Raw genomic sequence first — 23,095 nt, forward strand, 5'->3', positions numbered from 1 at the left:
TATAGCATAAAATTGTCCTTTTCTGTGAGCAGTTCACCACTGTGGAGACGGCCCCACCAAGCGATCTCGCCATCTAGCGGCGGCCTGTACTAACAACGCTGTTGACCTGGAGTCGAGGTTTTTAGTGTTGAATGTACAGGTTCTGAACACTTCTAAGGTAAATGGGGTCAAGGTTTTAAGCTTTTGTCACATGATTTAGCTAGAAAATGGTGACGGCAAGTAAACTTGATGAAAAAAGGCAAAAAACTTCGGATTTTCATGGATTTTTAGTATCAAAAACTCGTTCCCAGTGGGAATAACGTCATTCTGAGTGAGTAATTTTGTCTCTTTTTTATAGAAAAAGTGCAAAAAGGTCTTATATCGTTCGTAGTAGCTAATTTGATACATAAATCCTGCAGTATTTCAACTTTGAAAATTGATCTGGGGATGCTAATGACTTTGCTCTGATTTCGAGAAGAGAGGTGATTTTCGACCTTAGGTCAGCCCACTATACACAGTAAATTCCTTGGTTGTATGCAGCTCGGTGGTCTTGCCAAACTGTTAAAAGTGCACAAAACTCACAAATAATTTCAACAAAATAAGTTGTATCAAATAATTATTGGCTATGCAATTTAAGGCTCCATACGATCTGGATCTTTAAAAAAAAGTGGTTGTGGACGCAATTTGATACTATTTTTGTAATGCTGTAATGAATTTTCAATTACCAATCGGCTCCATATTCTCCTTACTGTATTCAGCCAATGGGAAGCAATGTCGCTCATTTCCAGTCATGCAGAAATCGAACCCGGGACCTCATCGAGATTGTCACCGATGTTATCATTGCGCCACTGCGACAGCGCAGATGATCGGGATCAAACACAATATGGTTCCAAATCAGAAGCAATTGCTATTGATAGTTATTGCCGGTAGATCGGAGTCTTTGTGGTAATTGGCTTTCGGTCGATCTCATTGGTCCAGTTTTATAGAATCATGTGAATGATATCTTGATCGCCGTTTGACCTAAACATCTTAAACAAAATTTTCCTTTTACTTCGAGTTCCTGATATGTTTCAGGTCTAAGTCGTTTGCTTCGCTTGACTTTCCAGCCTCTAGTATGCATTCTCACTGATATATTATACAATCTTGCGCCGGTCCGACAGCGCAAATTAATGATCAAACACAATAATACAGTATGTCCTCAACAAAAATATGTTACAATCGAGCACAAAATTTGACATATGATCGAATATAACACTGGTATCTAATATCTCAGTGGTTTCTGTAATGTGTGTGCTCTGTGTAGTAATGATTGGGGCTTGGGCGCCTTCGCAGTGGGAGTCCCTTAATAACCAAGTACTCTTCCCCTGTATGTTCAGCCCCTATATGCGACCAATATCATTTGCGCTGCATGAATGCTCGTATCATCTTAACTAATACAATACATCGATCAAGTGCATGGTTCACCGTTGTTCATCAAGTGATAATCACAACTACTGCAGGTGTTGATTCATGAAACAAGGCGCTTTCTTGGTAAACCAAACGTTTTTTTATTCATAGGTTTGTGTGCCTGAATAACTATTAGAAACTTTTGGTTTATGTTGCGTAGGTCCTCGTACAACAACTAAGCAGCAATATATCACTTTGAACGAGTGCTAAGCGTAGTATTTTTGTTTGCACCTGCCAATATTGCCAACTCCGCAAAGGAACCTCAAAATAATTGGCTACATATCCACATCTGCCGTTACATCGGCCATGCGATAACGCAAATTATAACTGATTCCCCTCTTACAATATGTCTACCCCTTTCGATATGAGCTGAATTATTCATGAAATCAATGCCTTGTCTACATTAGCAAAGTTTGTTTGCAAACATCTGTGAACTTCGTGTTTGGTCGGGTTTGCCGTAAATAAAAGTAGATTTTTACGTGCTCGTAAATTTGGACGTGTTCAAAACACCAGCAAACAGTGGCTAAACTTGAAAAAATTTTGGACATATCATGTTCATTCTTGAAAACATGTTCGATGAAGTTTGACGTAACCAGCCTATCATCAGAATAGATGGTATTCATGTGATTCACAAGCTGGACCAAATGGCTTGCCTTTAAATTGTCAGAATTGTTTCATAATTTGGACGTCGAACCTCTGTGTTTGGTAAATGTTTACAACAATTATTGTTTCGTTTTGTTAGTGTAGACCAGGCTTTAGGGTTAACATAGTTAACATGTAAAGGGATACCCGGAAGTATTTTCAAGACGGCGAAGACTAAAAAGCTGCCAGTTTTCCATGTGGTAAATGTCTTAGAGGCAATGATTTAATTTACACCTCCAACTTGTTCGACATCATTGCCTTCATCTGTGGAATGTAGTCAATTCGTAAACGTTTTATCCAGGCCGCTGTGTTGCTAACTTCTGGTTAGATTTTTTTACGACTTAGTTTTAATTGATCTTTTTTTCGTGACAAAGCAAGCATTTTTTTGGATTCAACATTGTCACATCGTGCAGAAAGCATAAACGTATTTCATCAAAGGGCGTCCCTTGAATATGCCATATTTTTTTTCGTTTAATACGGCCATGCTGTTAAGAAGGTTCAATCTATTCTTTGGATTCGAATTTACTTGATAATATTGTCTTCAGTTTTAGACTGTCCACAGCGACTTCAGGTTTGTTCTCAACGTTCACCTTTAAAACTACATGTGACAGTAATTAGTTGCCATCATCACCATGATTACATGCATTGAATCCACAAAGAACCAAAACAGGCAGTATGTTCTAAAATGTATTTAGCAATTAGGGCATAAAATCAACTGCTAAATCGTCTTTTTATTTATGAGGTATGAAAGGCTCGTTTTGCTTTTATCTTATCATTTTGCCAGACACAATGAAGTATGATAGTGAATGCAATGAAGGATAGCTAGGGGGCCATCAATAAAGAAGTAACGCACATCTGGGCAACGACCAGCATTGGCGACAACTGGTTAAGAATCAAGTGCCAAAACTATTTTCCTCAAGCAATATATTGTTTTTTCTGTCCATCGAAATGGCGTGGTATCACATTCTTCTGGCAAGAAAAAGTCATATTGCCCGCGACGATGTATAGAAATTAAATGGATGGTACTGGTAAATTCTAAAAGAGTGTAAATTCTAAAGACGGCGCAGATAATTTATACATTTACCATCTTATAATAACACTCACTGTGTCCAGACAAATGAAGCCTTTTTGAAGTTTTGCGCTGGTGTCTTTGTACAAGATTAAATGAGAAGTGGATTTGGGGTTTTTATTAGTTAGTTTGCCCTTTCGTAAAAATTGTTGCTTGGTCATGTGAACCGCAGAAAAATTGCGTGTCATAAAAGGCAGCCATTCAGTGGTAATAAACACACAAAAAAATCTTCAGTCAGTTCATTATTGATAGATACAAAGAAAAAAATCAAGTTTAACTGAGCTGACCGCAGCATCAAACATGCTAACAGTTTTATAAAGCCCAATGTCATAGATATGGACAACAACGGGTAATTATGTGACTTGAGGTATATTAACTGTTATCTCACGTATACCGTCTCCCTTCACCACTAATACAAAATAACAGTGTCAACACATTGGGTGAGGTACGCAATAGGATTCACCACATGCGGGGCGGTTTTCTTTGCCCACGTGATGAATGGGCAAAGTCCATTTGCTCCACCTCGGCCACGTCATGAATAAAGCCCAAACACGATTGTCTGGTAATACGACCCATTCAATTCATTTAAAATCCCACCGACCAATGGTAGTGGACTGCAAGTATTAGGTGTCTCTGGCAAGTCTGCGCAACGATCTGAGCCAATCAGTCCAATTCACTAGGCCTAACCTTTGTATTAGGTATGCGAGGTATTTATCCCTTCGGTATACGTGAGAAAACAGAGTATTCAAGTATCGATCATTAGAATTCACTGATTGTCCCGGCCACAATGCAATAGTATGGCCTACTTAATACATAACATCATTCAAGCAACATTTCTGAGGCAAAACTGACATATAGGAAGGATTAAGTTCTCATTCCAAATAAATCTTACAACGTCTATCTCACTATTGATTCTAACCAACTACCCCAGGGACAACTTCCAAGGTCGCTAAGGATAATCATAAACATACATCGTTGTCAAACTTTGTCCCGCGTCTGGGACATGTACTAATGGTATGAAGCGTTCGGGGCCTTGGCGAACATGGTCCAGAATAAATACGATTCATCATGGTCCTGTGATAGCTTTTTTCATTATTCCCAAGGAGTCGTTCAATGAAATGATGTGGGACACACGACTGACCTTCCTGCATCAAGTTGATAGATTTGTTTTCTGGTTCTGTGTACATGTATCTATAATTCTGACTCTGTAATTAATTCCAAACGTGTGCGTGTACAATTCTGGTATGATACTTTATCCCAGACGGTGATCGTCCCCTAGTCCGTAGGCCCGCTGGTCCGAAAACCGCTAGTCCGAAAGTGAAAGTACACATATATGAAATTCATTTTTAAAAAGATCCCGCTAGTCCGATTGTCTGCTAGTCCGAAATCAGGGAAGAGACCCGCTAATCCGAAATTGAAGAAACAGACCCGCTGTAATTCCGAAATCAGGGAAAAGGCCGGTCAATCTGAAAATAATAATACACCGTCCTTTAAAAGAAATATTCGGACTAGTGGGCTTTTTTATTTTCGGACTAGCGGGCCTTCGGACTAGCGGGTCTTCAGGCTAGCGGACCTTCGGACTAACGGCCTGTAATCGTCCCAGACATGAAACTGGATAAGATCTAAAACAACAATCTTATAAAATTCTCACTGCGAGTTTACCCTGGGATTTTTCCTTTGGGAAACATGCAACTCTCTGGATCGGATTTCGGTGAATGTGCCAAGACTCAAGCCGGAGTCTAAGACCCCAATATCTAGATTAGAGACGACAGCGAACACTCGGTAGGTCAAAGGGAACCAGGCAGTCAGTTCATGATGCTACACGCGTCGTTACTTTGGTTATGTTATTGCCTTCCATTGAAATGATACTCTTCGATCACCTTAAGCCATGTTTTCAAAGAGTTTACTGCAAACATATTTTTTCCAGTACACAAAGGCCGTCCTTCATTTCTCATCCTGATGACCTAAGCAAGTAAGAGTGCACTTGCCGGAGGTAAAACTGACGGAACATCATTTGGTGCATTGTAACCATAATAGTTTGGACAAGTGTCCTGTTTCATTCGACGCCACACAGCAATGATGGATTGCTTAGAAATATGTTACATGGATTCTACGAAGTGAAATGAGATCACTGGTAACTTACCTGATCTTGAGTGAGTAAGTACGTGGTAGTAAAATGAAAGAAGGGGTTGACTCACCTGCAAAAAATAAAACGAATAACGCATAAGAAAATGCAGTGCAAAAAGCTTATCAAAACTATTGGCACTACTACGATTTTGGAAGAAAAAAAGGAAGAACTAATGCAACTGGTAACAGACCGGATATAGATAATAGACTTGAAGCAAAACAAACTGCAAAAACCTGTGTACGCGGGTCATCCACCTATTCAAAATGATAACAGCGTCAACTTATAGTATCAGCAGAGTCAGCACAGCCAGGTCTTCTGCGGAACAGCAATATCCATTATTAAAGAAATGGCACCAAGAAACAATAGAAAGGTCGAGTATAAACAGGCGGAGAAAGTATGATTAAATTCTATATTGTTGCATTCAAAGCATTCTTAATGATCGTTACAAGCAGTGCATTATTCACTCGCTCTAATTATTTCCCTTAATTCATTTCCATTCAGCAGAACACTCAAGGTAGAAAATCATCGATCGGCTTACGTGAAATATTACTGCACGAATTTATTTCTGCCATTTCTTTACTGCGAAGAGTGAATTGAAATTAATGGCATCGTAAAGATGTTATTTCTTCGGGTTTTTGCATTAATGCAGTTCGTTTGTCGTTGCTTGGCAATGAGTGATTCGTGGAGTTGCTTTCAAGTTGTAGTTGGTCGATTGATGCCTATGTCTCTCATCAACAATAGATTTGCACCGGGCTGTTTACGTGATCAGTAAAATAATACTACCAATTAAGATGTAACAAATTTATGATATCAAGAATTCATATCAGAATTTGGAACTTCAGAAATTGAATTAAATTAAATTAAATTTCCTTCAAAAGGGTGGGTAAAGGTTTACTGAACTCAGATATTAAATGTTATTGATTCATTGTAAAGAAATTACCAAGACGAACAAAATGATACCTTATTCAGCTCTGAACTCCTAAATAAAGGCGATACAGATAATTTTGTATAAGAGACAAAATGGATTGTTTAATTTCCCGTGCTATTGCGTGATGGTGGGCATTTTTTTTTCTAAGATGGGTTTTAGGACCTCGTTTAAATACCATTGTTCCTTATTTGCCTAATAGTCGCTACTAAACGAGTTGCACTATTTGAGGCATGTATTTTGTGACAAAAATCAAGCAACAAACAGCCAATAGTAGTGATAGCCATTGAAAAGATTGCAAAAGCCCCTTATTGTCAACATTTGGAACTTATTGCTAGTTAAGATGCTGTAGTATTGGTTCCAAATTCTTAGTCTTTATTTATTCTTGATGATACCGATTATTTTGAATCATGACTTTCTATGTCCTAGAATACTGGTCAACCCTCTCAAACCGCACGGGCTCCATCCTGCATTGTCCTGGCATGCCTGACGCATTTCTGGTTGCAATCCATAATCCAGTTATATTACAGGTTCAAATATTAAAATAGCTCATATCATATCATAGCCAATGAAAGCCTTAAACTTTATCTGTGAGAGAGAGGGTGCGTATCTCAGTATCAATGCCAAGGTTGTTGATAACCAGCGTAAATAACTTTGCTCCGGATATCCGGACCTATTAGGTTTTCCGAGCCCTTAGTTACCAGCTGCACCATCAAGTTTTGGAGTCCTTGGTTACCAGCTAAACCAATCAGGTTCCTAGCTCGACCAATCACATTTGCGACTCCTATAGGTTTCCGAGTGGATCAATCAAGTGTATAAATCATTAAATCGCAGCTTGACCAATGACGTTTGAAAGTGGTATCAGCCGCGTCGCTTGTTTTGTTTATCAAAAATCGTCCCGTCAATAGACAGCTATTAAATCAGAGGGTTCCAGAACGTATTATTCAAATCTTCTCACAACAGGAAATAAATGCAATCAACGAACACCATGCACGCAATTTGCATCCGGCATGGCCGGTAACACCAATGGCAACAATTTCCATTTCGATTATTGTTGATAAGAGATTAAATGAGTTCAAATAGAAACGGATGGTATACAATGTACCCGCTTAAATGAAGTCAGTTTCAATCTATAATTTTTTTCGTAAACATACGTGATATCTGCTGTGTCAGCAGCAGGAGCCTGTAGTTTTGTAATGAAAAGAAATCCCAGCGGTAATTCGGTTAGCCCGATGGACAGAAAAAAAACCTAAAATCAAACTACACTGCAACACCATTCTCCATTGCGTTACAAAAAAATGTAAGATCACACTTTCCTCGATAGACGATAGTTTTGGGTGAAAGTCTATTAATCAACCTGTTGTTTTTTAGACATCTTTTACTGACACATTTCTGTGCTGTCCCACTGCCTCCTAATTTGGAACATGGGATAGGCTATTCGGATTCATCAAACTCTCGTTTCTTTGCATGCGTCCTCAAGATTTCTTAAGCATGTTAATGGGTCACGAGGGGCAAAAATAAAAAGGCACTCAATGTCACGCTCCAGGGCAGTTTAGTCTCTGTCAGTGCTCTTTACCAAAACGGGAGTCGTTGACATAAAACTAGATACATTAGAAATCACTGCATAGCAAATACTACATGTCAAGATACTATTGCAAAAGAGTTGGATGAAGAGTAAGGCAGGCGAAGTGTTGCATATTCGATCTTAAAATTTTCATGTCCAATGATGTTTTTCCATTTGATAACACGTTTTCTATGCAACTTAAAAAACAAATTGTCTGCGATTTTTTTTTATGCGATAATGAAATTATGGTCTTTTAAACATTTTAAACATTCGCATTTTTATATGTGCGAAAACATTTTATATGTACGATAACTTGGGAAAGGAGGCGACATCATGACTTAAAAGCGTTAAGGACTGTTTCAATGGTGATCATAGATCATTTTGGAGGGGTACAGGTCTACAATATTAGGGAAAACTGCAGTTAATAACATTTTGAGGAGCTGGGCAGGGCAAGGGGCCTAATTGCCAATGATAAAGACTATTCCTCTGTACGTGTTCCATTGCCCTTCTAATATTTACAAGTGACCTAACAGGGTGCCCATACACTCATCTCACAGTCCCTTGCCTTGCGTCCTAAATCTGCCATAGCCCCACCACCACTACAACCACCCCTTCCGGACTATCACCCAGTGTGTCTCCGCGTGCAACACTGCACTTGTAAGCAGTGATACAGGAATGTTGGCCAACATCGTTTTTCACAAGGTCAGTCTTTGTTCACAAACACATGGTGAAGCACGTGCAGCACTGTTTACATCCATGACGTCACTCCCTTCCCAGAATGCAATTTATTTCACATAAAAATACTTTCGCACATATAAATTTTACTCAAGAACTTTAAAATGTGTTATGTTCAAGAAACCAAAATTTACTTATTGCATACAAAATATATATTATTGGATGTATGAGGTTCTACTGCATTTAAACAGTTTTATTACATATAAATATATTATCGCAATGAAAATTTTAAGATCGAATAAAGCAACACTTCGCCTACAACAGAAGAGACCCCGGGCTTGTGTTTGTAGGGGCACCAGAGACCTACCCCAATTAGCGTGGCCTCAAACGCCCTGAGGTCACTGACAAATGTCACTGACAAAGAAAATGTGATGAGTGAGTGACCGCTTCCAGTGGGTAGTTGGTAAAACCTGGACGCAGACTTGGACGCTGGACGCTAAGTTATGTATCATCGGGTTGCACTGCCTGGATAACACGAATCTCGCCTCCAGTTCAAGATGACTAGTTTATTTGATTTGGTAACCTCATCACGTGAACAAACTTCCAACCACACAGCATCAACAAAGGTTTATAGCGTTGACCTCAATAACTTGCACTGTAACATGAGACGACCATCCCTTATTGAACTTCCTCTATTATTGTCTACACTCGTGCACTGGCATCAGGTGGCGCGACGGCATCATCGATTTTACGGAACGGACTGGACTGGATTATGACTGGAACGTCAAACTTTCGGGGCGGTTGATGATTTGATGTGATTGTTCTTATCCGAATGAGAAAATAGATTTGCACACGTCTATATGTTGATGAACTTGGCAATGTTATACACATTCTTGCTGGTGGTATCGTGCTTTGTTGTGGTTATTGGTTCGATTCTGATGGATTTTTAAAATCCTGTACACATTGGGTGACCAACGCGTTCATCAAGGTGACCCGTGTGGGTCAACTGTGATGGGATATGGCGATTTATTCACGGCTGGATTCTTCGGTTCCACTCTGTGATAAATGCCTTAAGGTAAGCCTCATCACCTACCGCAGTCATAACACCAGGTTGAACATTTCTGCGGCACAGACGAAAATCGACCGCACTTTTAATTGTCCCAAACCGTTTCGTCAATTCGATAAGGCCCATTGCAATACATATGACTGGAGGCGAGATTTATTGAATGCAGGTGATGCAATCCAATCAAATGCCAATGATGCGTCCAGTGTCAAGCGTCCAAAATCTGCGTCTAGGTTTTACCAACTACCCTTGAAGTGTAACGCTTTGGGTTTATAACCAGATGGCGCTGGTATGTATAGCGTTGATCCGGTAAGTGTAAGAATTATCGCTGTCAGCAAGAATTTATAAAGCTAAGCAAAAAAATTGGAACTTCGGAAATCAAAAACATCTGATGTTTTTATCTTCTAAATGGCGGTCCACTCTCGGACATATTATAACCACTGCTCTAGTTTACTTTTTTTAGGCATGTATTCTGGCTGTGAGAGAAATCCAGCAACAACCAGCTAATGCTAGCGATAAAACATTAGACAGGAGTCGAATCATCTTGTAAAAATCCCCTATTCTCAAAATTTCGTTCCTAGCGCCAGATACGGTGCTTACACAGTCTTAGTATTTGTTAATTATTGCTAACAGGAACATCCTTGATGAGGTATGTTTAGTTTCACACTGGAAACATCAACGTGTCGCCTCATAAATGTGATGAGCCGTTGAAAAACCAGTTACACTAAACTCTTAACAAGATGAACTTGCAAAATTAAGGCGTATCTTGGAGATAACAATGAAAGCACTTGTCGAGTAAACGATACTTTTTACGCTCTTTAACTGTGCCATTAATTATCAGAAAGAAGAACACCAGTGCGCTATTAGCTACATCGTCAGTTGCTAGGGGATTAAAGAACCATAGTTGAGCGAGCATGGTAGTCGTGCTTCGTATGCCATGACATTAGGCAGGTTTCGCAACCCTTACGAATAACTCAGAACGACAATGTACGAAGAACGAAACATTTCCCGATGCCTCGATCGTGCAATAGCTATCAGTATATATTGATCGAGCTGAGAAGATGATTTTACGGGTGACGCGTAAGGTCTTATTGCACAGGTCTTATGTGTTATTAATGACACGATAGAAAAAACATTTTACATTTCATAATTTACACGTGATACTTTCTGACGTTACAAATCATATTACGCGCTGTGATTGGTCAATTATATAACCCATAGGGTACGCACCTGGTTACCACGAGGTCATCCCTAGAAATATCGGTCAGATAGTTGGACCATACTCCAAACAGCTATCCTGAAAACAGTTCACGCAAGGACTAAATACACTAGAATTCCAGCCCTTTCTCGACCCCACGATGCGCGGGCAGACGCCAATGTGAGCTCATTTCCCTCTGCCTCGCCTCGGCTGTTGGTGCTGACCATAAATAGCCGCAATTACACTGCTGGTGTAGAAGTAGAAAATGTTCTACTGGAAAAACGGATGGGGATAGGTTGCATGTTAAACGGTTGGATCAGTTGGCAAGTACATAAACAAAGTATTCTATAGAATATGTCGGTCGTCATGAGAAAAATAATTTGGTGTTGTTGCAGCAGTGCTTGGAGTCACAAAAGAAGAATATCCTGCGATGCGATCGATTTCTTATGCGTATTTTTTGCCTTTAAAGGAATTTGCCAGAAGACTCAGATCAAGAAAATGATGCCCGAAGATCTTGCTACTTAAAACTCAATTTCAAGTGAATTTCACATGGATGTTCAGAAAGGAAGAAACAAAGCGCTTATCTTATTTGCTGTCATGCATTGCGGCTTATGATTCATACCAACATTAACAGACTAAATTAAACAGCCGTAGGGTAGTTTGGAACGCAGCCTTTTGACTCATGGAGTTAGAAGAATGAAACGGCCAGGGGCCATTGTGCTCACCGTATAGATATTTGGTGCTTTGGAATTCATCCAGGTTAAGAAACATTGTACATGTATAGTATATAGGTCAAACCAAAGTCGGTATGACATGTGATGTATCGTGCTTGGAGTAAGTACCATAAGAATATCATCAAAAACAAGTCACTAATAAACGTGATATTGCACTTTTTACTTATTTTAGTTTTGGCCTCCTGGTGGCCGAGTACCAGATCAGATCGAAATTCGGTGTCCGAGGTAACATGACGTAGGGAGTCATGTGTACCAAATTTCAAGTTCATAGCTCTAGTGGTTAAGAAACGTGCCATAGTTACACGCAAACGACCAATTTATGCCATTTGACCTCCGTGACTTTGAAAAGCAGGTCAAATCAAAAACTCATATGATATGTGATGTATTCTTGCTAGGAGAACCTACCATAAAAATGTCATCAAAAACAAATCACTAATAAGTGAGATATCACACTATTTATGTTTTCAGTTTTGGCCCCCTAGTGGCCAAGTCAAGAATCAGACCGGACCGAAATTCAGTGTCGAATGTCATCTGACCTAGGGGGTCATGCATACAACGTTTTGAGTCCATAGCCCTAGCGGTTAAGAAACGTGCCACTGTTTTAGAAATAGGATACGACGACGACGACGGACGACGGACACTGCGGTGTTGTATAGACTCCCCTACGGTGAGCCAAAAAGGAACATGTCTCATATATACTTCTTGCGAAGTGATTGAAGGAGTCTACCAACACATGTGAAGAATATTGAGTAGAAGAGCAAATGGAAAAGGAAAGTAAAATTTTATCTTCGGCATGTGAACAGAATATGCAGCAGCATCGTTTTATACGTGAAGTATCTGCTTTGCATCTGTTTGGTATCATTTTATCAGCACCACTATTATAACTAACCACATATTTAGATTTTGTACCAGAAAAAAAACAACAACACTTGATACGTGGATGCTGGCTTCTGTTCAATTCCAACAAGCATCCTAAAAGGGATTAGACAGAGACTTTCCTTTTCAAAGGGCAACATAAGCACCAAACAACGACACAAAGCTTCATTCAGAAATCTCTTGTGCGGCTTTCTTGATTGTGATAGCACATCGATCCGCCCCCACTCTGCAGAAAATACGATAAACCAAAACAATCTTCGTCATTTTGGGTGCGCCGGTGATTTGATTTAACCAATTGATTTGAATATATTGTCATATCCAGTAAATTTGTGTTCAGATTAATGAAAAGGTTTCTGTAAAATGCGTTTTCTTTTGAACTTGTCTGAAAATCTGGTTCAAGCCTCCGTTGTGTTTCCAATCACTCAGAGGAGCACGCCTACCACTTGGCTCCTCGATTCTTAAGCATGTTTCCGAGTGTGTAAGTATGTATCGAGTAAAATGGCCTGATAATCCTGGATGAGTATGAATTCAAGCGGATAGTATAATGTTGAATGGATGATGGGTAATCGGGCAAAACTACCACAGGCTGTGCTGTGTTTGGGAAGACGTGGCTTCAGTTTATTGGGATTAAGTTAAAATTGTCATTCAAGTTCGGTTAATAATTAAAAAGTATGGGGCACTTGTTGTATGACAATGCCATAACATTACTGGATGATTCGCCCCCCCCCCCCCCCCCACACCCACCATTTCAATCCAATTCATTTTAAAGAGCGTGGACATAAACCGGTCAACGTGTACAGCAAGTCAAAAACAAATCAAATCAAATAATGTTCTGTTTCATGAATGAGCGTGACTCTTTACAATGGTGAGAACCATTCACAGTGAAGACGGTAGGACGAACGAGCACAAGTTTTTCTCACGTACAGAACTAGTGGCGCCACCTGGGCGAAGTTTTTTTAAAACCAATCACGTCCAGGTAACAACCATTACGACCCCTTCAATGTTCCCGGACGGTTCGAATATTTAAAGCAATAGTCGGCTTTTTATTGCAGTATGTTTCTTCTTCTGGTTCGTCAGTAAACTACTTTTCTGCATGTGTTTGGTGCTTTTCCAATTTTGTTTCAGTTCTTATATTAGATAATAGAAAAACGCGTCATTCGTTATTTTCAGCTCGCGCAAGTCCTGGAGCGAAAGACCTTTCCCACCACGTGAGTGCACGCCGAGATCCGAGTTTACGTCGCCCCACTATCAACGTCATTTCCATTTTTCGTCGCAGTGCGGGGTAATCAAGCGCCATCACGTGACGTCGGAAAAATCGATATCAGCACCATGATTCTAGCTCAAGGAAACGCCTTACTGGTGCATCGTTCCACGTGGAAAGAGTCGATGCGTGGAGAGCTAACTCGGGTCATATCGGAGTCAACATCGGAAAAGCCCAATAATTCAGTCAGACTCGGAATTTTTCGGGTTTTTTTGTGCAATTTGTTGATGGAAACTACTGATGTAGAATAGCGGGTGACTGGGCAGCCGACAGCTGCGATATATTGCCCTTAATAATGCCAATGGTCCTTTAATCTACCAACTGGTTCAAACTGGAGAAAGGTTTAAACATGTTAAAGGCTCATATACATTCAATAATGGCGGTTATCTCAATTCTCATCTCACATGACACGTCGCCTGTTCGACTCATGAATGCGTCTTCCCCATTCGTACGTTCATCCGGTACTATTATATAATTGTGATTCTTTCATGATTTAATCTGTATTAGTATTACTAGATAGGCGCAAGAGACCCGCCCCACCCTTGGCGAGGATGAGAACAGCGACTTATCAAGGATCCTTGTACGAATACGGATAAAACTCTGTAGAAGATGAAAAATGTTGTGTACATTTCTATCCGTTTACGTATAAGGGTCCGTGATGAGTCCCTGATCTCAACCTCTCTGTCGAAAAACGTCTTTAATATTCGGAGGAATCGTCAGGCCTTCGGCTTCTCTTATTCAAGTAGTACATTGTAAATGTCAAACACGTCTTCGATTCGTGGGATAATTAGGTACAAATATCGATATGCTAAGAGTACGGCCATTAACAACGGCTCGGTGCACTCCATTAACAACCGACCACAACGAAAGTGTACTCCTACTTGGCATTAAGTGAAATAGAAAATCTGTTTGATGGGTTTATTCTTTGGGAAAAAAATGTTGTTTCTGCCAAAACGTTCATCTGATCGTGAATGGTACCGATAAAAAAGTTAGTTTTTACACAATTTATTCGTCAACATGACGTTTCAAATGGTTACACCATTCTTCTTCAGAAGTTAGTCTGACCGCTAGATGTCGTAGCGGACAGACTCTGATCCCACACGTGACTTAGTCTGCATCAGACCTCTTCGTCTCGATTCATGTTGGTGGTTTTACGAATCCTGTTATCCTGTATGTGGGCGGATATAGCGCGCGTATTGGCAATATGGGGGCTTAAGCCAGGTGAGCACAGTAATGCTGTGGCCAACTGTTTGGCCATGCATTATCAAGCATCGCCTCATAATTAATCCAACAGGCCTAAATATCACTAATCAAAACGACCACACCTCAGATCATTTCGCAGGCAGTTTTACACATACCAAAGAGGAGCTGGCAACCTCCGGCTGGTTAATGAGACTCCCACACCTTCAAAATGAATAATATAACGTTCCACTGACTTACTAAAAGTATATCAGGGTTGATTTGATGGAAAACCGATAATTTTGTAAGTAAAGTTTGGTCTTTGATAAGGCATGTGAATATGCTAGTTGAAATATAGTTCACCATTATATTTTTACCTACTAGAAGTGAGAGAATAATCCCACTCTCCTCATTGTTAATGCGTATTCCCAATAATGTGGTTTAGGGGTATCTTGGACGTTGTAACTGGAGTACGGCCTTACGAGACGGTCAGTTTGAAACATACATCGTCTGCTACAGAAAATGTGTTTATGGTAAGTACGGTCACGTTTATGGTGTACCGTTGTCCAATGTGGTCATTCTCTCTCAAGTTTATCCACTCTGGAATGGAAGACTACGCTGGCAAAGGAAGGCTGTTGGGAAAAAGTATTGGATCCAGATCTGGCCTCAGTGCAAAGTCTTTGAAATGCTGGATGATACATGACTCTATTGATCAGTAGAGGATGGACTGAGATATGGATTTCGGAATCACTTTAGCTCTAAAGTTAGAATTTGAGAAAATCGGTCCAAAGAATATTTTAATGTTATATAAAACAAGAATTTGAAGGAGCGACTTATCTACAGCTATTTTTCATGGATTTGGTGGTTGGTAACACCTCTAGATCTAGACATATTTGAAATTATTCTGGAAAGTCATTGAAGAATTCCCTCCCCCCCCCCCAAGAAAAAATTCTAAATGTTTGTTTTCTCAACTTTTCATCATTTTCCCAACATGCGACATTAGCCTCCTATCGCAAGAGGTGGTCGCATAAATGAAGAAAAAACGTCGGGGCGTCACCAGACACACCGAAGACGCCATACTTATACAAGTACTAATGAAATGACAATCAGAAATTAGATAAACAGTCACTATAAATAATACACAGTGAGGGACAAAATAAAGGAGACCGTCGTGATCACTGCATTGGCCGGAATATTGCGAACAACCAGCCACAGGATTCCCGCAGGGACTGTCTAAGACACGTGGGATGCGTTCAAACGTGACCCAATAAAATCAATATTACCTTCATAACCTCATGTATGACCAGATGGTACAGTGTTAGTATGCTTAGGAAAACTAATGATGGTTTGATTATGAGACATATTGATTTGGCAAACGAGTTCGAGGCATAACGAAAATATGGTGATAGGCAACCATGAACCACAACACCCAATGGGGCAAGATGATATTCAACAACAACAGCAAATTTACCCTCAAATACGTGCTTACCTCGAGTATAAAGGACAACATCAGAGAATTAAGCGAGGACTTTTCAAATAAGGCAACGCGTGGCCTACAATGTACAGTCCTTCCAGAAAGTAAATGTCCATAGGTTTTTTAAAATATCACAGCTGAGATAGCATAAGATAATTGAATGCGGTTTTCAGAAGATAATGGTATATCTAGTTGATCATGTATCTGTTGTATTTGGGCCCAGCTAATCCTGTCTTTTCATTATGTAACAGGCAATTTCAAAAATGTTCAAAAACTAACTTTTTTATTTTATTTTATTTTCGTTCTTTTTCACAATTTATGGGTGAACTATGATGCAACAAAGGTTTTTTTCGCTTTATTTAGAAAATTCCTGCTAAATTTTTCATTTCGAAGACTACTTTTAGCTCGCTACAGGTGATTGTTTTTTTTAGACAACTGGTGACCTTTGAAAACTCCCCTCATGGTCAACAATGCAGTCAATCAGGGTCTTTATGAATGAGGGCCATTCAACACAATTGATTGTTCAATTACTATTATAAGCAAAGTGTTGTTCAAAGGCTGTCTGTTGCAAGTGATTCCCAAACAAAAGTAACATGCCAATGATTCAACCGTATTTAATTTTTTGATTACTTAGAAACCCATTGAATATGGTCGATCATCTTCATAATAGGAAATCTAATATGAGTTAATTGTTTATGCCTGTTTCGCTTATTCCTGTTTCGCCTATTCCTGTTTCGCCTACAAAATTCCTGTTTCGCCTATTCCTGTTTCGCCTATTCCTGTTCCGCCTATTCCTGTTTGGCCTATTTCTGTTTGGCCTATTTCCTGTTTCGCCTATTTCCTGTTTCGCCTATACCTGTTTCGCCTACTTCATGTTTCGCCTACTTTCCAGTACCCCTACAATAAATCGACTCCCCCAGGGGGAACCTTAGGGATGCATGTCCATTTTATGTGAGGGGACAATTGGATGATGTTAACGATGTGATGACAATTTGACTAATCAAATGCCATCAACTTTGTTAACAAACCATGCCATGACCGTTTCGAAGGAGTCACCTTGAAAGCGGGGACAGTCCGGGACTTATTTGACCATATGACCATACTGACACACAGTAAAAACTATTAGATTAAGTAGAGTAAAGCAGTCGCTTATTTTATAAAAACAGGAATTCATGACTTTTTGATAAAAATACATAATACTGTACATTCTCATAATTATTTGATCAAAATCAGCTGTAAAACCCATGTCATAGTAAAGAACAATGTAGCTATAGGTATTATTTCTATTACGAAGCCAGTTACTGACTAAGACAAAAGAAAGAGAATCCACAATATAAAATGCAGGCCCAAGAAACCTTTCTCAAATCTAATGAAAGGGTAAAACTTTCTTACTATTTTATTTCTTGCCTTTTAAAATAAGCTAAAACACAGGCCAATGTAAGCTATGTATAATTTTCCAAAGTTATTCCGAATAATACTGAAATAATTGACATGTCGCTAAATCCATTATTTCAGACTTTATTCTTAATGATAGCCTTTAACACTATAGTAAGGGACGGTTCATATTCGTACGTCTGTGGGGAGGTTAGCAATACATTTGAATAGGCGAAACAGGAATAGGCGAAACAGGAATTAGGCGAAACAGGAAGTAGGCGAATCAGGAATAGGCGAATAAGGAATTAGGCGAAACAGGAATAGGCGGAACAGGAATAGGCGGAACAGGAATACACCGTAATCGCATGGCCCTTGGCCAACTCAGCTCATACATGAAGGATTAGGGGTCTTTATCAGAGATAATGGATGAGATTAAAATCATAAAATAAAAATCCGAAGCAAAAATGTGCATTTTGAAAAGGCACATGAAATAAAAAAGTGATTTTTGGACCTTTTTTGAAATGTCTGTTACAAAATGAAGGAATGGAATTAGGTGCATCCAAATAAAACAGATTATGCAATTAAATAGACCATTCTCTGCTGAAAACCCGTTTTTTCTAGTATCATGGCGTTCGGGCCGGGCCGAAGGCGTCGTTTTAAACTTTATAATGGAGCATGGAAATTGTGTAACTGAAATACCAATCTCTAGTATGTCCCGCAGGAACAAGTGCGATGATTCACGAGACAATGAGACTTCGCATTGTAAGTTGTTACTTTTGGTTCAACTTTTCGGAACACAGTGGGAATGGGAGGTGCCTTATACTACTACGGTAAGAGATGACGCAGCGACCGGAGGTTCACTGTTACCAAAGTAAACATGACCGAGTCTATCGCCTCCAATTATTATGAGGCGATATCGAGCAAAACAACTTAAAATGCATAGTCTGTCATGTCAATCGCCACACTGGAAACATCCATGCTGGATCGTCGGTTGTGGTGAGCGGCGTACAAATATACACCTGCAGCTACGACATAGCTTTCTCTGCCATCTACCGATATAAACGATCAAAACGAAAGTCGCATCTAAAAAAAATCATGTCGGCAAATGAAACATAAGAACATAAGATTCGGAAGTTTCTGCCTCCGTAAATATTATATTTCTGTCCAGTGGCCAACTCAACACCTCATCGGCAGATGTCTTGTGATATTGCTTGTATCACAATAATACTTCCGACTGTCGATCCCGACATTCGATACCACCTGCCGTGTCTGCTATTGACCTTAGCGCCCCGGAGAATTCAATTTCGAATACATACACTATTGATGTATACAGGAGAAGGACGTGTTAATTAAGTACAAGGTGAATTCTCAGTTGGACTACCAGCTGGAATAATAGTCCCTTGGACGAAAGATCCAAATTATATACTAACTCAGATAATATTTGTGAAGGGTGTTATACTGATTGACTAGCTCCGAGACAGTCATATCCACCCATGCCATGCCTTATTTTCTATCCCAACCAATAAAACAGACCTGAGGATGGGCATTAAAAGTTTTTGAATATTGTACATTAGAGAAATTAAGATTTTTCGAAGGTGTCACAACTTGACTTATGATCGCAAAAATATATGGCCACGAAAAGAACATCAACACCAAAATACTGTTACAGGGTTGTCAAAGCGCTGTATAATTGGGTATCAAAGGTATAAAGCCAACGTTAATTGCAATTTTACGAGCCAGTCTGCAAAAGAGCGCACAAATAATTCCAAGTTTACCATATTGAATTTTTAGGAAAGATCAACACAGAACACAGGTATCTGGAATTGTCTAACTTTCTAATTCTTCCTGTTCCTTTCAAAGATATGCCAAGATTAGCCCAACATTGCCATCAAACTCGCTTATATGTACCGTGTTGTTACGTTCGTTTCTTTCCGCACTTCTGCGCAACCGACGGAACCAGATGACGTCATTCCATATCTGCTCGCTTGGAGAATGGAGTTTTTACCTTACTCCCGCTGAATACTTTTGCGCTCATCTTAAAGGAATGCTGTCGCCAACTCTTGTAATTGTAGAAACTATCTTCTGGCTTTAATATCTCATCAAGAATTTTCAGACCATTCCTATCAATCTGAAGAAAAATCAGTGTCATGACGGCCCTTACTTCTCCTAACCCTTTTACGGCGATCTGCACTTGATTTAAATAATTACGACACAATCAAAGCTGAATCAGCAGTATGCGAAAACGTCTCGGATTTTAAAGACAGTCTTTGAATTCGATCAAAGACCGACTTAGAAATTTAATTTCATTATTCTGATTATGGTTCCAGACATCACCACAGTTGGAATTCGATGTAATGCTGAGGAATTTGACTAACTTTGAGCCTGGATTATATGGAGCTCGCGAATTGGCCGGCTTTTCGATGACAATTGGTTTGTATATGATTATTTTGGTCAGGTATGAGCAGACTGATGTTTGGTATCGATCCTATCGAATTATCCAAGGGTATATTGGGAGTCGCATTCATGGTTATGGATGTGGTACGGATGCGCAAGGGTTCGAAAGAGGGAAGGGAACTGCATCATTCACTGCGTATGTCACTCGCAGTAATCTCGCTACGAAATATTTTGGTGAGCACTCTGCTCAACTGGTTGGAATTTTCCTGCAAATACAATGTTTGTCAATGTTGCACTTTTAGTCAGAGCCAGATTAACAGAAGGATAACGAGTCGTCTGACGAAGTGTGATAGCCACTAAACAAATCAGAAATAATCCCCTATGTCTTTCAAGTTTTCGGCAAGTATCGACCAACTGCATAGACAAGTTCATCTCCAATTCAACTGTGACCGTAATATGTGACGATTCATCATACCACCACTCCGAGACGACTGCAGCTTGAATTATTTATAATACAGGCACATCAACATTACCAACTGTCGTGAGGTTTTTAGACCTCGTCCTGCCGATAGTTTTTATAATATTTCGGTTTGATCCATTCCGATGCCTTTCAAGGAAACAAAACAGTTTTTTTTCTTTGTAGTTCCATGCAGTTCGGGCTGTTCGAAGCAATAACGCAAACTGACCAAATGTTCCTATATTTTTATACCCAGGCAAGCAAACAAGGGGTCATGATATTATTGCTGTATGAAGAACTTAAAGGAGTTTCTGTATTTTTGGTCCATGTTGCGGGTGAATGTTTTTTTACGAAGAGTGGTGATATTTCTTGTCACCTGATACCCTGTAAGAGGAATTGCTGCGCGTACAGCCGACACTATATAACTTTTCCCCTAATACTTCTGTAGGGAACTTGGCAAACCATTGGCGATGCATTTTTAAACAGTCTCTGTCTTCTTCTATTACCGGTATTGTTGATATGTCGCCGAGTGTCAAAAACTAAAGAAACTTTTTTGTATACATTCTCATTTGAGTGTCAAAAACTAAAGAAACTTTTTTGTATACAATTCTAATTTGCGGAAAGAAGGCTCGCGACTTCATATAAGTCAAGACCTTTATCTGATCCGTCTTGCTAACATGCCTCATCCATACCTTATCATTAGGAAGTTTAACCTATTCACTGCATTCGAATTAACGGGATGATTAACTCGGGGGTGAACATCATGTTTTTGTCCACTTTATTGATGTGTACAAAAAACTAGCAGCTCAGACTAACGATTGACACATTTCAACTTATCGCGCACGTGGGACGGAGTCGTGAGGAAATCGCCATCAGTGATCTCAAGGGAAGTGGCGAAATCGGACATGAACAATGGTACTCTTATAACTTCGTTCAAGGAACTTTTCATACAAAATTTATACTCTGTCTGGTTTTCTCTTTAACACCGAAGTCGACGCCGATCTACATCCGCAGCCAATGCATGAAACTGTTGCAAGGGCGATGCCAAACGTGGATTCTGCAAGCGCACAATTATTGCCTTTATCCGCGTTCATCATACAATCGCATGTCCCTGATCCCTCTGGCGATGCCCGTTCCTCCAAATTGTCATAATTGGTGAGTTAATTCCACGTCGCTTCTTATCAAAAGAAACTGACGCGTTTTGGCGCAACCTGACATGATAAAAGTCTCCCTGGGAGGAATTATAGCTCCATTGTGGCAATTGACAAGGCTAGGTGAAGGTCAGCAAGACATCAAAGAATCAGCAATTTCCGCCAGCTTGAAAGCACCCAGGGAAAATATCTTTGATTTATTTGTCCACATGGACATACACAATTACCAAGTAAACATAAAATGCAAACCCTCTCATTCGAAATCTTTATTTTCTTATCAAAATAATAATTCGCGCAGGGACTGGAACTGAGCCAAACGCGCTTAAAACCACTGGGCCAAGGCCAACTGTGTTGATAGAATTACATCTGAATACCCATGATGCTACCCATGTTCCTTTGAGTTATTGGCCAACTGGGTTTTGACTATCACAAACGTCGCTGTTGGGGTTGTTCCTTAGTTAAAACGAGCGGGTTATTACATACAAACTGCTATATACAAGGCTGGAAAACACAATAATGTTGGTGCTAGCTCAATTTGACTATTTTTGCATGAAGATGGAACGTTTTAGCTCCGCACGAGCGTTTTGGGTCAGACAATCAATACCGACAGTGAGGTATCAATTTCTATTCTAAAACATATCAAATTAGATAACGAATAATGTGGTTTTAAATGATTTTGAAATGTCTCCTTTATTTTGCACCAACCCAAGCGGTTATGGTTGCCTAACCAGAACCGCTGAATTCAAAACGAGCCTTCGTTGGCGCATAATGCATTTACACTGCAATGGGCGGTTCATTCTAAACCCAGTTGTTTAAGAATATGTGGCTATCTTCACCAGGCTCATCATAAAAGGTAAATGAATTCAGACAAAAGTAAAAAAGGAGGCCAGTGCTGAATTGCTCTCAAGCCGTTACTTTCAATCAATTTAGGAATTTCTTTTATCAAAACATTGGCGGAAGAGTGCCGAAGATACACAAACTGAACGGTTTATCTGAGGGACATCAAGGCAACGCTTTATATACTACTGATCATCATGAAACGCGCTTCTTGGGGTCGGTCGCGGCTAGGCCAATAAAGGCATGTAAACATAATGCCTGCGATCTTGAACACTGTCATTCCGACTACCATGAAATAGCACTACCCATCGTTAATCACGAGATGCTGGCATATGCAATAAAACTAGCGCATACGGTGGTTTTCATGATGATACGAATTTCTCTCTGAATGCACGGGTCTATCCAGGCTGAAGGGTATTCCAGATAATGTCATTGCGTCTTTCTCGATGATTAATCAATCCACTCTCAGCGTTCAAAATTTTGAATTCAGAACTAATGAGTTCATAACACTGTGCAGTACAGTGAAAACGACTATAGTTGTCAAATATTTGAAGAATAATCTATGTACCGGTAAGATCTTTCATAATTCGTTTAAGTGCTTTCGACGCTGAACAGTGATCTCCCTACAAAATTATCGGCGCGGAATGACAAAGCGACGTTTACATAAGT

At 39.8% G+C, this 23,095-nt stretch overlaps 1 protein-coding gene across 9 annotated transcripts in view; it reads right to left on the reverse strand.

Annotated features, from left to right (window-relative positions):
* LOC135493600 (glycine receptor subunit alpha-2-like) overlaps positions 1-23,095 on the reverse strand; it is a 387,954-nt gene that overhangs the window by 126,183 nt on the left and 238,676 nt on the right. Inside the window, exon 2 of one of the 9 annotated variants that reach the window (XM_064781061.1) lies at positions 5,280-5,334. The exons of the other annotated variants lie outside the window; for them this stretch is intronic. The gene's annotated coding sequence lies outside the window, so the exon portion shown is untranslated. The remainder of the gene's footprint in view (positions 1-5,279; positions 5,335-23,095) is intronic. 9 annotated transcript variants of the gene reach the window in all.

This window comes from Lineus longissimus, chromosome 9 (assembly GCF_910592395.1).
Source record: "Lineus longissimus chromosome 9, tnLinLong1.2, whole genome shotgun sequence".
NCBI lineage: Eukaryota > Metazoa > Nemertea > Pilidiophora > Heteronemertea > Lineidae > Lineus > Lineus longissimus.